Source organism: Macaca fascicularis, chromosome 12, assembly GCF_037993035.2.
Source record: "Macaca fascicularis isolate 582-1 chromosome 12, T2T-MFA8v1.1".
NCBI lineage: Eukaryota > Metazoa > Chordata > Mammalia > Primates > Cercopithecidae > Macaca > Macaca fascicularis.
In genome coordinates this window covers 130007388-130021212 of record NC_088386.1, presented here as the reverse complement: position 1 = coordinate 130021212, position 13825 = coordinate 130007388, and positions in this window count along the sequence as shown.

Below are 13825 nucleotides of genomic sequence, written 5' to 3'. Positions count from 1 at the left end.
GCTTATCCCAAACCCAGGATGATCTCATCTCAAGATCTTTGACTGAATTGTATCTGCAACAACCCTTTTCCCATCCGAGGTCACATTCACAGGCTCTGTTTGGACATGTTTTTGGGGGAAGGGGAATGAAGGGACCGCAAGCCAACCAGTACAACGAGTCAGAAAGGCAGTCGATATCACTGTACATGGTCCTCCCTCCACAGTGGAAGAACCCAGATATGTAACAGGATGCTAGGACAGGCCTGGAGAACCAAAATGACCAAAAGGACCCTGCTGCTAAGCCCATATGCAGAATTTTCAAAGGGAAGGGAGGAGAACTTGTGGCCCATGGCATGGAGCTCTTGGCAGGACCACAGATTTGCAAAGGGGTCAGAGGGAGGGAGGCTTTGGAGAACAGACTGTGAAGAGATCTCTGGAGAGAACAGTTTCCTTGCTGTGGAAGCCCACCCTTGGGAAAAAGGAAGGGGATGCTAGTGCTAAGCCATAGCCTTGGAGGGAAGTTAGTGATACCTGGTGTCCAATCCAAAACTGAGATGGAGAAAACGGACAGAGGCCTGGGATCCAACTGCCACTAGGAGGTGGAGGGGCCAGAGCAGAGCTGTGCAAGGGCTTTGGAGGAAGGACCAGGAGAGGGCTGCGCTCGGAGGACCAGCCTGGCCTCCAGGGTTTATGAGGACAAACGACACATGGGTGCTTCCTGGGACTACATGTGGGCAAGTGGGGAGCAAGTCAGTATATTCTCTTCCGGGGGCTGCCATAACACATTATCTCAAATGCAGAGGTTTATACCAACACATACGAATTTTTTCACAGTTCTGGAGGTCGAAAGTCTGAAATCTGGTTGTTGGCAGAGTTGCTTCCTTTGGAAGTTCTGCGGGACAATCTCTTCCATGCCTCCCTCCTAGCTCTCGGCGGCTTCAACACCCCTCGGCGTTTTCTGGCTTGTGGGCGTGCACCCCCAATCCTACCTCCTTCATCACATGGCCTTCTTTCCTCTGCCTCGGCATCTCTGTTTTCTCTTCTTATAAGGACACCCATTATTGGATTAGAAACCACTCTAATCTAGTATGATTTCATCTTAAGCAAATTTAACTAATTTAAACTTAATTAATTTGATTTACGAAGACCCTATTACCAAATAATGTCACCTTCTGGGGTTCTGCATGCACATGAATTTTGGGGTGACACTATTTAACCCAGGATGAGATGGGGTCACCCTGAGTCAGTTCACATGAGGTGTGGAGGGGTAAGAGACTCAGGGAAGGAGGGCAGGTGTGTTGGAGATTAGCCTGGGACTGAGCGAGGAGCCGCAGGTAATATTTGGAATGGAGCTGGGTCCGCTCTGAGCCCAGGGGAAAAGAACTCCAGGGAGAAGGGAACACAGGGCATTTCTTAGGAGCCCTGAGTGGAAGGACCAGATTACCAACTGCCAGGGCCAGGGCACCAAGCTACCCAGTTCCCTGCAAACTGTCCGGTCCCCAGCCTGTGCTTGCAGGGTGAGGGTGGATAACAGAACCACCTCCGTTTCCCCTTCACAGGTGCAGCTGCAAATGCAACTGAAAGGAAGAGGCAAGAAATGTGACAGTTGGCTTAGAGTGTTGACTGTATCGAGGACATATGCTAATACGTTTGTACTGATACGCACTATACCCATGTATCCTGCAACATGGCGTCATCCTAATTAAAGACATGAGTCTATTTTAGCACTGGAATTGACCACAGAGCTTTTAATTATCTGAGAGTAGCCACGATCAGCCAGCATGCCCATTCTTGGTCAGGGGAAGATTTCCCCAACAGATTTTAAAGGGAGCACAAGAGACACAAAATGTAGGTGGTGGGATTCTTGGTGAATTGATTTTTTTTTTTTTTAATCTGAAGGATCCTTTTACAATGCAATGTGTTTTCTTGGAAATCTGAGTTTTGTCCCCACAGAAGCAAACCAGTGAAGAGATGAAAATGGAATGTTCCTAACACCAGGTGTGGTTTGGAATGGAAAACAGTGACCTCACCCACCCTCTGAGACACCAGGGTGCTACGTAGACTGGGTGATGTCCCAGCGGGCCCCAGTCCAAGCGAGGGAAAGCAGGCGAGGGGAGATGGCGCGTCAGGAAGAAAGGAGAGGAAGAGCAGGTTGAGAGACACGGGAGAACATCAGCAGCTGCAGCGGCCAGGAGAGCTCTATTTTGGAAGAAGCTGCGGCAGCTCCTGCAATTCTGTCCACAGAAGGACACGCATGTTCCAATTTAACTGTGATAATTGACTGGAACCTGGAGAAAATACCAAGCCTTGCTCTCGTAGTCACAAGCCTGGGGCCCTGGGAGCCCACGGAGCCACGGTGCTTAGCAAACTCTGCTACCGAGTGCCCTCTAGCTCAAAACACCCGGAGCAGCTGGGGAACCAACCTTGGAAACCCAGCTTTGTTTCTCTCTCCCTCCTCCTCCAGTTTATTCACAAAGCCATTAACTCCCCCGTATCCTACTTCAGAGAAAAATAAGTCTCAGATTTCCTGTCTGTTCATTAATTTTGTTTTCCCTTTTGAGGCAGGTTTTATTTGGCTTTTCAGGATGCCAATTTTCTGTTGAGTGGGAGCCAAGGGAGTGTCTATTTGGATGTCAAAAGAAAGAATGCCAGGGTCACAGGTAAAGGGAAACTTGAAATGAACCCCAGCTCCTTGTCTAATCTCATGAGCTGAAAACTTCACGCCTTCGGTCTAAGATTTAGGCAAAAGTGTGAGTGTTTAACAGGGTCCTTTAGGGTAAAATAATTCCACACCCGCATCTGCACAGTTTCTGTAGCTGCATCAGACTCAGAGAACCAAGTTCTCTGGATTTCCTTATGAAGCCACTCAATGCACATTTTTTAGAAAGGCAGGCAGGACGGCAAGGGGGGCTTGCAATCGCTGTGTAAGAAGCAAACACTGGCAACATCTGATAGCCAGAGAGGTACATCAGGCCTGCAGTGTGGCTGTCATCCCCTTTGCTTCATATCTATCCGGAGAACTGCAATTCCATTGAATTTTTTTTTTTTTCTTTTAATAGAAGGGAGGAGACAGAAACCAGAGAGCTAAAATGTAAGTCTTGCTTTTGCCTCTTACTAGCAATGCAACAAGTTTTCTCTAAGCTATCTTTTCCTTATTGGTAAAATTGGGATAGTGATGGTAGCTACCCAGTAGGGTTGATTTAAGAATTAAATAATATAATACATGTAAGGTTCCCGCCTGGCCTGCAACATTCAACACGTGGCAGCCATTTGGATGGTTTGTGGTGGTTGTGGTAGATTGAAAAATGCCCTCCCTACCCACAAAGATGTTCACATCCTCATCCCCAGAATCTGTGAATATGCTACTTCCATTTTGTTTGGGCTGCCATAACCAAATACCACCGGTTGGGTGACTTAAACAGTAGAAAATTATTTTCTTACAGTTCTGGAGGCTGGAAGTTTGAGATCAAAGTGTCATCAGGTTTGGATTGTCCTGAGGCCTGCCTCCCTGGCTTGTGGGTGGCCGTCTTCTCCCTGTATCTCTGCATCATGTTTCCTCTGTGTGTCTGTGTCCTAATCTCGTCTTCTTATAAGGACACTGCTCATGTTGACCCACCTCTATGAACTCATTTTATTTTAATTTCCTCTTTAAAGGCCTTCTCTCCAAATACAGCCACATTCTGAGAAACCAGAGATTAGGACTTAAACATATGGGTTTTGGGAGACACAATTCAGTCCGTAACAGTTCCTTTACATGGTAAAAGGGAAAGGTGTTATTAGGTTAAGGATCTTGAGATGAGGAGATTATTCTGGATTACCCAGGTGGACCCAATGTAACCACAAGGGCTCTTCCAAAAGGGAGAGAAGAGAGTCAGAGTCTGAGAGAAAACTGGCCATACGATGATGGAAACCAAGGCTGGAGTTTCACATGGGGAAGATAGAGGAAGAGACCATGAGCCAAGGAATGCAGGTGGCCTCTAGAAGTGGAAAGAACGTGGAAACATTCTCCCCTGGAGCCCCCGCAGGAACCAGCCCTGCCAACATCTTGATTTTAGCCCAATGAGACTCATTGCAGATGTCTGTCTTCCAGGACTGTAAGGTAATACATTTGAATTGTGTTAATCTTCTAAGTTTGTGGCAATTTGTTTAGCAGCAATAGGAAACCAATACAAGTATAACTACCAACCCCCCAACCCCAAATGTGTCACATGAATCATGACATTGGGTCAGGCTCCTTCTTTGAAAATTAATAAACTTTAATTTTCAGAGAAGTTTTAGGTTCACAGTCGAACTGAGTAGAAAGGACAGAGTTCCTGCTACCACACATGCTCAGCCTCTCTCATGATCAACATCCCACACCACAGTGGTGCCTTTGTTACAACTGATGAACAGGCATTGACACATCATCACCCCAAATCTATAGTTTCATTAGGGTTTACTCTTAATATTGTGCATTTTGTGGGTTTGGACAAATGTATAATGACATTTTCCCACCAATATAGTATCATACAGAATAGTTTCACTGCCCTAAAAATTCCCAGTGCTCCAACTATCCATCCCTTCCTATCCCCAACCCTTCACAACCAACAATCTTTCGACTGTCTCCATAGCTTTGCATTTTCCAAAATGTCATATAGTTGGAATTGTACAGCATGTAGTCTTTTCAGATTAGCTTCTTTCACTTAGTAACATATATTTAAGTTTTTTTCCATGTCTTCATGACTTAATAGTCCATTTCTTTTTAGCACTGAATAATACTCCATTGTCTGGATATGCCACAGTTTATCCATTTATCTACTGAAGGACATCTTGGTTGCTTCCAGGCTTTGGCAATTATAAATAAAGCTGTTGTAAATATCCAAGTGTATGTTTTCAAATCATTTGGGTAAACACCATGGAACAAGATTGCTTGATCTTAGGGTACAAGTATGTTCAGCTTTGTAAGAAACCACCAAACTGTCTTCCAAAGTGGCTGTACCATTTTGCATTCCCACGGTAATGAATGAGTGTTCTTGTTATTACACATCCTCAGGAGCATTTGGAATTGTCTGTGTTTTGGTTTTTGGCCATTCTAGTAGATGTGTAGTGGTATCACAATGTTGTTTTAATTTGCAATTCCTTAATGGCATGTGATGTTTAGCATTTTTTCATATGTGTGTTTGCCATTTGTATACCTTTGCCATTTGTATACCTCCTTCGATGAGTTCTACTTACATCTTAAAGTGGAGTAGTATCAGTCTTCTGGCTTTCTTGTTGTTCTTGATTTCTGTATTTGGGGTTTTCAGCATCTTTATATACACTTTAGAATCAGTATAGATACCAAAAAATACCTTCCTTGGATCTTTATTGGGATTGTTTTGAATAATTCTGATTGTACATTATTATATTTGATTTGTTAATATTTTGTTGAGAATTTTTGCATCTATGATCAAGAGCGATATTGGTCTATATATTTTTTATTTTCTTGTAACCTCTTTGGTTTTGGTTTTAAGTTAATGTTGGCCTCATAGAATTAGGAAGCATTTTCTTTGCTTCTAACTTCTAGAACAGACTGTAGACAACTGGTATAATTTCCTCCTTAAATGTTTGGTAGAATTCACCAGTGAACCCATCTGGGCTTTGAGCATTCTGTTTGGAAGGTTATTCGTTACTGATTCTATTTCTTTAAAGGTATAGGCGTATTCCAATTGTCTATTTTTTAATGTGTAAGGTTTGGCAAATTGTATCCTCTAAGAAATTAGTTTGTTTCATCTAGGTTATCAAATTTGTGGATGTAGATTTATTCATAGCATTCCCTTATTGTTCTTTTAATGTCCATGAGATCTGTAGTGATGTTCCTTCTTTTACTGTGATATTAGTAATTTGTGTTATCTCTTTTCTTTTTTTTCTTTTCTTTCTTTTCTTTTCTTTTCTTTTCTTTTCTTTTCTTGTTTTCTTTGTTATCCTGGCTAGAGGCTGATAAATTTTATTAATCTTTTCAAAGAATCAGCTTTTGGTTTTATTGACTTTTCTCTGTTGAGTTCCTATCTTCAGTTTCACTGATTTCTGTGCTAATATTTATTATATTTCTTCTGCTTACTTTGGAATTAATTTTCTCTTCTTTCACTAGTTTCCTAAAGTGTAAACTTAGACTATTGATTTCAGATCTTTTTTCCTCTTTGTCATATGCATTCAATGCTAAAAAAAATTCCCCTAAGCACTGCTTTTCTAGCACACCAAAAATTAAGTTGTATTTTCATTTTAATTTAGTTCAATTTTTTTTTGTAATTTCCCTTAAGATTTTCTTTGACCCATTTGTGACTTAAAAGTATGTTGTTTAATCTCCAAGTATTGGGGAATTTTTCAGCTATCTTTCTGTACTAATTTCTAATTTAATTCCACTGTGGTATGAAAGCAGACATTGTATGATTTCTATTCTTTCAAACTTGTTAAGGTGTGTTACAGTTCAGAATGTGCTACATCTTGGTGAATATTCCATATGAGCTTGAGAAGAATGTGTAATATGCTGTTGTTAGATGAAGTAGTCCGTAGATGTCAATTACATCCAGTTGATTGATGGTGCTATTGAGTGCAACTATGTCCTTCCTGATTTTCTGCCTGCTGCATCTGTCCATCTCTGATAGAAGAATGTTAAAAACTCCAACTATAATAGTGGATTCATCTATTTCTCCAAGCAGTTTTATTGGTTTTTGTCTCACATATTTTGATGCTCTTTTATTAGGCACATACACATTAATGATTGTTGTTTTCTTGGAGTATTAAGTCCTTCATCATTATATAGTCACCCTCTTTAACCCTGATAACTTTCCTTGCTCTGAATTCTGTTCTGTCTGAAACTAATACAACTATTCTTGCTTTCTTTTGATTAGTGTTAGTATGATATATCCTTTTCCATAGCTTTACTTTTATGTGTCTTTATATTTAAAGTGGGCTTTTTTAAGACAAGATGTTTGGTCATATTTTGATCCATTGAAACAACCTCTGTCTTTAATTGATGTATTAGGTTGGTGTAAAAGTAATTGCAGTTTTTGCAATTAAAAGTAATAGCAGGCCAGGCGCGGTGGCTCATGCCTGTAATCCCAACACTTTGGGAGGCTGGGTGGGCAGATCACAAGGTCAGGAGATCGAGACCAACCTGGTCAACATGGTGAAACCCTGTCTCTACTAAAAATACAAAAATTAGCTGGGCATGGTGGTGCATGCTTGTAATCCCAGCTTCTCGGGAGGCTGAGGCAGGAGAATTGCTTGAACCCAGGAGTCGGAGGTTGCAGTGAGTTGAGATCACGCCACTAGACTCCAGCCTGGCAACAGAGTGAGACTCCAGCTCAAAAAAAAAAAAAAAAAGTAATAGCAAAACCCACAATTACTTTTGCACCAATCTAATATTTAGGAAATTGATGTTTAAAGTGATTAATTGAGATCATTGGACTAATATCTACCAAATTTGTTACTATTTTGTTTGTTGCACTTGTTCTTTGCTCTTATTTTTGTCTTCTACACTGTTTCTGCCTTTTATTTCAATTGAGCATTTTATATGATGCTATTTTCTCTTTTGTTAGCATATTATTTTTCTCTTTCTGTACTCTTCTTAGTGATTACCTCAGAGTTTCCAACACACATTACAACTAATCCAAGTCCACTTTTAAATAACACTTTGCCATTTCATGGGTAGTGCAAGTACCTTATAATAACAAAATATTCCTAATTTCTCCCTCTTCTTCCTTGTGTCATTGTTGCCATTTATTTCATTTATACATAAACATATTATATCTATATAAGAGCACAATGTAGCTATTGTTATTCTGAACAAACTATTATCTGTTAGATCAAATAAGAATAAGAACAATAAAAGTTTTGCTTTATCTTCACTTATTCCTTCTCCAATGCTCTTCATTTCTTAATGTTGATACAAGTTTCTGACCTATAACATTTTCCTTCTCATCGAACAACCCTCTCAACACTTTTTTCAAAGGCAGGCCTACTGGCAACAAATTCTCTCAATTTTCATCTAAGAATGTTCTTATTTCTCCTTCACGTAAGAAGGATAATTACATGCAGAGTAAAGAGGTGGGTTTCTTCTCTCGACGTTTCAGATATTTCACTCCACTCCCTCCCTGCTTGCGTGGTTTCTGAGAAAACGTCACATGTCATTGTTATCTTTGCCTCTCTATAAGTAAGGTGTTTTCTTCTTCTGGCTTCTTTCAGGACATTCTTTTTATCTTTGATTTTTCTGAAGTTTGAATATGATGTGCCTGGCCCAGGTGTATTTCTTTTGGGCATTTATCCTGCTTGGTGTTCTCTGGGCTTCCTGGATCTGTAGTTTGGGCGTCTGACATTAGTTTGGGGAAACTATCAGTCATTGTTGCTTCAAACATTGCTTTGTTTCTTCCCCTCTTTCTTTGTCTTCTAGTATCCCCATTACACATATGTTATGCTTTTTGTAGTCATCTCACAGTTCTGGGACATTCTGCTCTGTTATTTGTTTGGTTTTGTTTTTGTTTGGGGATGGGGGGTGGGGTTGGTCATTTTTTCTTTGCTTTCCAGTTTTGGAAATTTCTATTGACATATCCTCAAGCTTGGAGATTCTTTCCTTGTCTATGTCCAGTCTACTAACGAGCCCATCAACAGCATTCTTCATTTCTCTTTCAATATTTTTAATCTCTAGCCTTTCTTTTAAATTTTGTCTTAGAAGATATATCTCTCTGCTTACATTATCCATCTGCTCTTGGATGTTGTATATTTTTTTCATTAAAGCCCTTAGCATATTAATCCTAGTTTTGGAGTACTAAAAATTATTCCTGTACTGAAAATTCCAAAATTCCTGCCATATCTGACTCTGGTTCTGATATTTGTTCAGTCTCTTCAAACTGTAAGGTTTTTTCCCTTTTCGTATGTTTTGTAATTTTTTTATTGAAAGGTAAATATGATTCCTGGGGGTATTTTTCTCCAATGTTCACGGTGAGGATGCTAGAGCATCTCAGGGTGAAACACAAATGTGTGGAGACTTCCTTTGAGTGCATCCCCTGGAATTTTTAAAACTCAGACCTGTCCATCCTGAGCCTTCAGCAATTCATCAATTACAGCTCAGCTTTCCCTACCCTGGCGTTGTTTCCCCAGAGGCTTATGCTTGTAGATTCTGCTCTGGAAAGTTGTGACTCTCTGTATTCACCCGTCTATCTCTCCAACTTTAAGATCAGCAGTTTGTCCTGTGACCTAACTTCTCTGACAAGCCTAAGAATATAAGAATCTAAAAATCTTGATTTTTCAGTTTGTTCAGCTTTTACTTTTTGTTAAGACAGAGTGGAGACTTCTAAGCATCTTACGTGATGGATAAGAAAATTCAAGATTTTTATTTTTATGAAAGGGATTTCCTCCCAGTCAATAGTCCAAGGGTTCGGTCAGGGTGAACCTATTAGCAAGTAAAATATTGATTGAGAAACTGACCATTAAATATATTAATATAGTCACGTTCAAATAGGATGTAGAAATGAGTAGACAGCATTTGAAATAAAGGTCTGCACAACAAATAGCACAAAACAATAATGGACAGTGAAGGGAAATATTCAGCTTATTTTATTACTAACTTAAGAAAGTTAAGAAAATAAATGCTTGACACTTTGCATAAATTGGATCATAAAAGAATAATAGCCAAAGCAATCTACTACCAAGGAAGGAAAACATGGGAATCCATCACAGACATTTGGGACCCAAACCACGTCCTACATTATAAGGGCACAAAAATACCAGGAGGGAGATGTACAGACTTGAGCTGGGCAAGGAAGAGGTCAGCTCTGGGGCCCCACTCAGGGGTGGTACAGAATATCCTGGTGTGGTGGAGGGAACAGGTGAAGGTGGAATCGAAAGAGGGAACAAGAAAAGGTGTGGTTTGGGGGTACATATGCAAACTCATATGTGTGCGTTTGAGAAATCTTCAGGTCTCAGACTGTGGTTTCTGTCACTGACCCATTGCTGTTCCACGGAAATAAACGTGGTTGGAAAATCAATAAGAATGAGCAGGTTGAGGAGGTTTCTCTTTCTCTGCCTGTTGGTACCTCCAGGAAGACCGGTTCTTACCCTGGGGAGTCCTTTGGCAGGGTGATCTTGGGGGGCCGAACTGGGACTGTAGCAACTGTGAGAGTCCAGAGATGCAGCAGATGCACTCCTGCTGATCTGGGGAACTGGCTAGCACTGGATCAGGGAAGTGGGGGTGAAGTTGGTGAGCAGCTAAATATGTGACCCCAGCTCTCAGAGCTCCCGTAGTCAGAGGATTGTGTAACGGCTCTGGTGTATCTGATGCCCCATGACTGTTATGGACTGAATTTTTGTCTCCCCCTCAAAATTCATATATTGAAGCTCTAATCCCCAATAGGATGGGGATTACTTGGAGATGAGGTTTAGGTGAAGTCCTGAGGGTGTGGCTCCGTGATGGGATTGGCGGGTCTCCTTATAAGAAGAGGAAGAGGGGTCAGAGCTCGTTCTCTCTCCACTGCGAGTGCACAGTGAGAAGTCAGCCATCAGCCGGAAAGAGGGCACTCACCAGGAACCAAATCTGCCGGCACCTTGGTGCTGGATTTGCTGGCCTCTAGGACTGTGAGAGCCATAAATGTCTGTTGTTTAAGCATCCCAGTCTATAGTATCTTGTGATTGCTGCCCAAGCAGACTAAGACACTGCCACTGTTCCCCTGTCCCTGTCTAATCCTGGATGCTCCCTACAGCTCACCCCAGTTAGAGATTTCATGTGTTCCTTGGACCAGTGGCCCCAGCCACTCCCATAGCAACTGTAGCTGGGCCCCTAACTATGCAGTGCCACTCACAGCCTGTGTTTAGACATCAGGCCTCAGCCTGGTCTGCTAAATATCTGGAAGCGCCACTTTCTCACTCAAATTCTTCCTCTTGCCAAGCAGTCTGATCTGACAGGGGTCTTGAGCAAGAAAGAAAGATAGAATTTGTCATATTTGCAGTACATAACATTCTATAGAGTAATTCGTAACTTGCCCCTTTCCCACTTCTCTTACATGCATCCTTTTGTGACTACTAACATTCCAAAATCACTGAAGAAATGAAACAACGTATTGTGAAATGCAATATAAAATTATTCTCATGATCAAAATTAAATCTCTTGTCGCAACCTGGAAAGAAAAATAACATGGATCAGAATAGCCCTAGGAAGCTGCCTCCAAACTTGAGGAGGGCACCAGCTGATTTTCAGGCTGACACATCACCAAAGGTGACAACAACTGACTGTCCAGCTTCTCATACATGCGGTAACCTGGGCAAGGGAGGAACAATGTGGTGTACCTGTTGGCAACAAGTCAGGCTACACTGAAACATTCCAAGGATAGAAAACAAGACAGAACATTAAATATTTGAACTCTGGCAATTTTTAATCCCAGCTGTGAAGGGACAGGAGGGTAAACACAGTCCATTTATAAAAGGTGTGCACATTCACAGGGGCTCTAAATAATGCAACATTGTTTCGCTCGTCCGTGCTGCTGATAGTTTCATAGTGAAAAAGTCACTCCAGACAAGTTGGCTCCAGTCACACCGGCCTCTGGAGAGAGGCCAAAATTGTTCTGCTGCAAGCCTCCCAGTGGCACCCAGACATTTTAAAAGAGGGGCTTTCCACTGTTTGTGTTGTGCCGGGATTTCTACAGAGGTGAGAGCTGAGAGAGAATCCTGGCAGCAACCACATTCTGCAATCCCACAAGTGGGGACAGGTGTGCTCCACTCAAAAAAAGCCACAGTTCTCTTTGTTTAACAGAAAATTAATGACACACCTGGATTCCAGTCTGAAGGAAGTAGATCATGTTTGTTTTCAGAAACAGGCTCTGCTGAGGGTGCAGAGTATGTGGGTCCCACAGCCTCCATCTGCATCTTCTGTGACGTCTCAGTTGCTGCTGACAGCCGTGTTCCCCACTACGTGTATTTCTATTCCTATTGGTCTGCTAATGCCCAAGGAAAGGCAGTGTTCTGAGAAGGCATGGGCTGAGCTGGGGCCTGGTAGCCAGGTTAATGATGGAATTGCCTGCCACAATCCCAAAGGACACATTTCTACAACACATGAGACAGTTCTGAGGCCAGTACCCCTTACACACCCCAGCACTCTCCTGGGCCAATGGCCATGGCTAAGCAAGGATCTCACATTCCGGGCCTAGTATTTGTTTGCTACTATCCTCTTTCTTCAGAAGAAAGTGAAATAAAAATGAAGAGTATTTTTGCCAACTTTCCAGAAGAAAGTGGAAGAAAAAGGCTTGGAAAAGGTTGCTGAATTCAAAGATTGGCAGATTACAAAAATATGTAAATTAATATATATTACTTTAGATCCAGTTAATATTCTATTCAGACCATAAAGAAAAATCACACCCACCCTCCGAGGATGTTTAAAGATAGGTCCTTTACTAGACCAGAGTGTTGGAGGTTGTTGGGACAGGAGGCGATGCCGTGGAGAGACAATAGAGATGGAAGGGACTTCACAACCCGGACACCAAAACCAAACAAAGACAGCATAGAATAAACTACAGTCGGTTCTCACTTAGGGAGCTTAGTATAAACAACCTGAATGAAACAGCGGCGTATTTACAGAGTGGTAAACCATGACCAAGTGGGGTTGTCCCAAGAAAGCAAAGATGGTTCAATACAGTGATTTGTTAACAATGCATTCTACTTTTTTTTAATCAAGGAAGAACAAAATGAGATAATTTCAAGACATTTAGTAAAGTTCAATATACATTTGTGTTGTGAGCTTTTAATAGTGGAAGAACAGATGCAACTTTAATGTGCTTAAGAATATAGATCCTCTTACACCCAAACTGACGTCAGCATTGTCCGTGGTGAAACACTAAAGTGCTTCTTAGAATGCTGTCAAAGTAAGGAACGGGACACAGCGGAGTCTATCATCACTCTGGCATTTAGTCCTGTTGGAATAGACTCATCAAAGAAAATAGGAAAAAGAAAGAAAGAATGTTTAAAAAAATGAAAAGAAGGCAAAATTAATATTATTTGAAAAAGTTATGGCTGTAATACGTGGAATATTCAAGAGTGTCAGCTGAAAATCTATTAGTAACAATATGAAAAGTCAGCAGGAAGATAGGCCAAAATCTTAATATATGTTAGTCAATTTTATATTATGAAATATGATGACAAAAGATCCCATTTATAATAACATTGAAAAGAATTATAGCAATAAATAAATCTTAAGGGAAATATGCAGAACACATATGAGAAAATTCTTAAACTCCAGAGGGGCATAAAGGAAGACTTTAGTACATGGAAACATATATTTTAGTCTTATGGAGCAAAACTCAAAAATCCAAAGATGTCATGTTTTTCTAACTTAATTTGTAAATTTGATGTTATTAATTTGATTTGAAATGCTATCCGAGTTTTCTTCATAACCTGACAAGTTGATCCTACAGTTGAAATAAAATAAGCATATGAAAATATTCAGGAAAGTTCTGGAAAAATTATAGAAGAATTGGGGTGAGATAGCGACTAGCCTTATCAGACATTTAAAAGCTGTAATAAGTAAAGCAGTTTGCTATGGAGCAGAATTAAATAGCCACATCTACACCCAGGCACAAATGACTGATAATGACTTAGTGTATCATGCATCCAGGAAATAGTTTTCAAGGGTTCATGATGTCTTCCGCCACTGCCCTGGTAACGCATGTGGGCGTCAGTCCCAGCAGGAGACTGTGATTGGTTTGGGGGATTCTCACATCCTCAAATTCTTTCACTGCTCAATCAGCCCCAAAGCAGGCCTGGCTCCAGGAACGGAACCAATTTGGAGCACATTTCTAAGTAAGTGGCTTGGAGAACAAAAGCCCCAGTCCTCTGGACCTCTTCC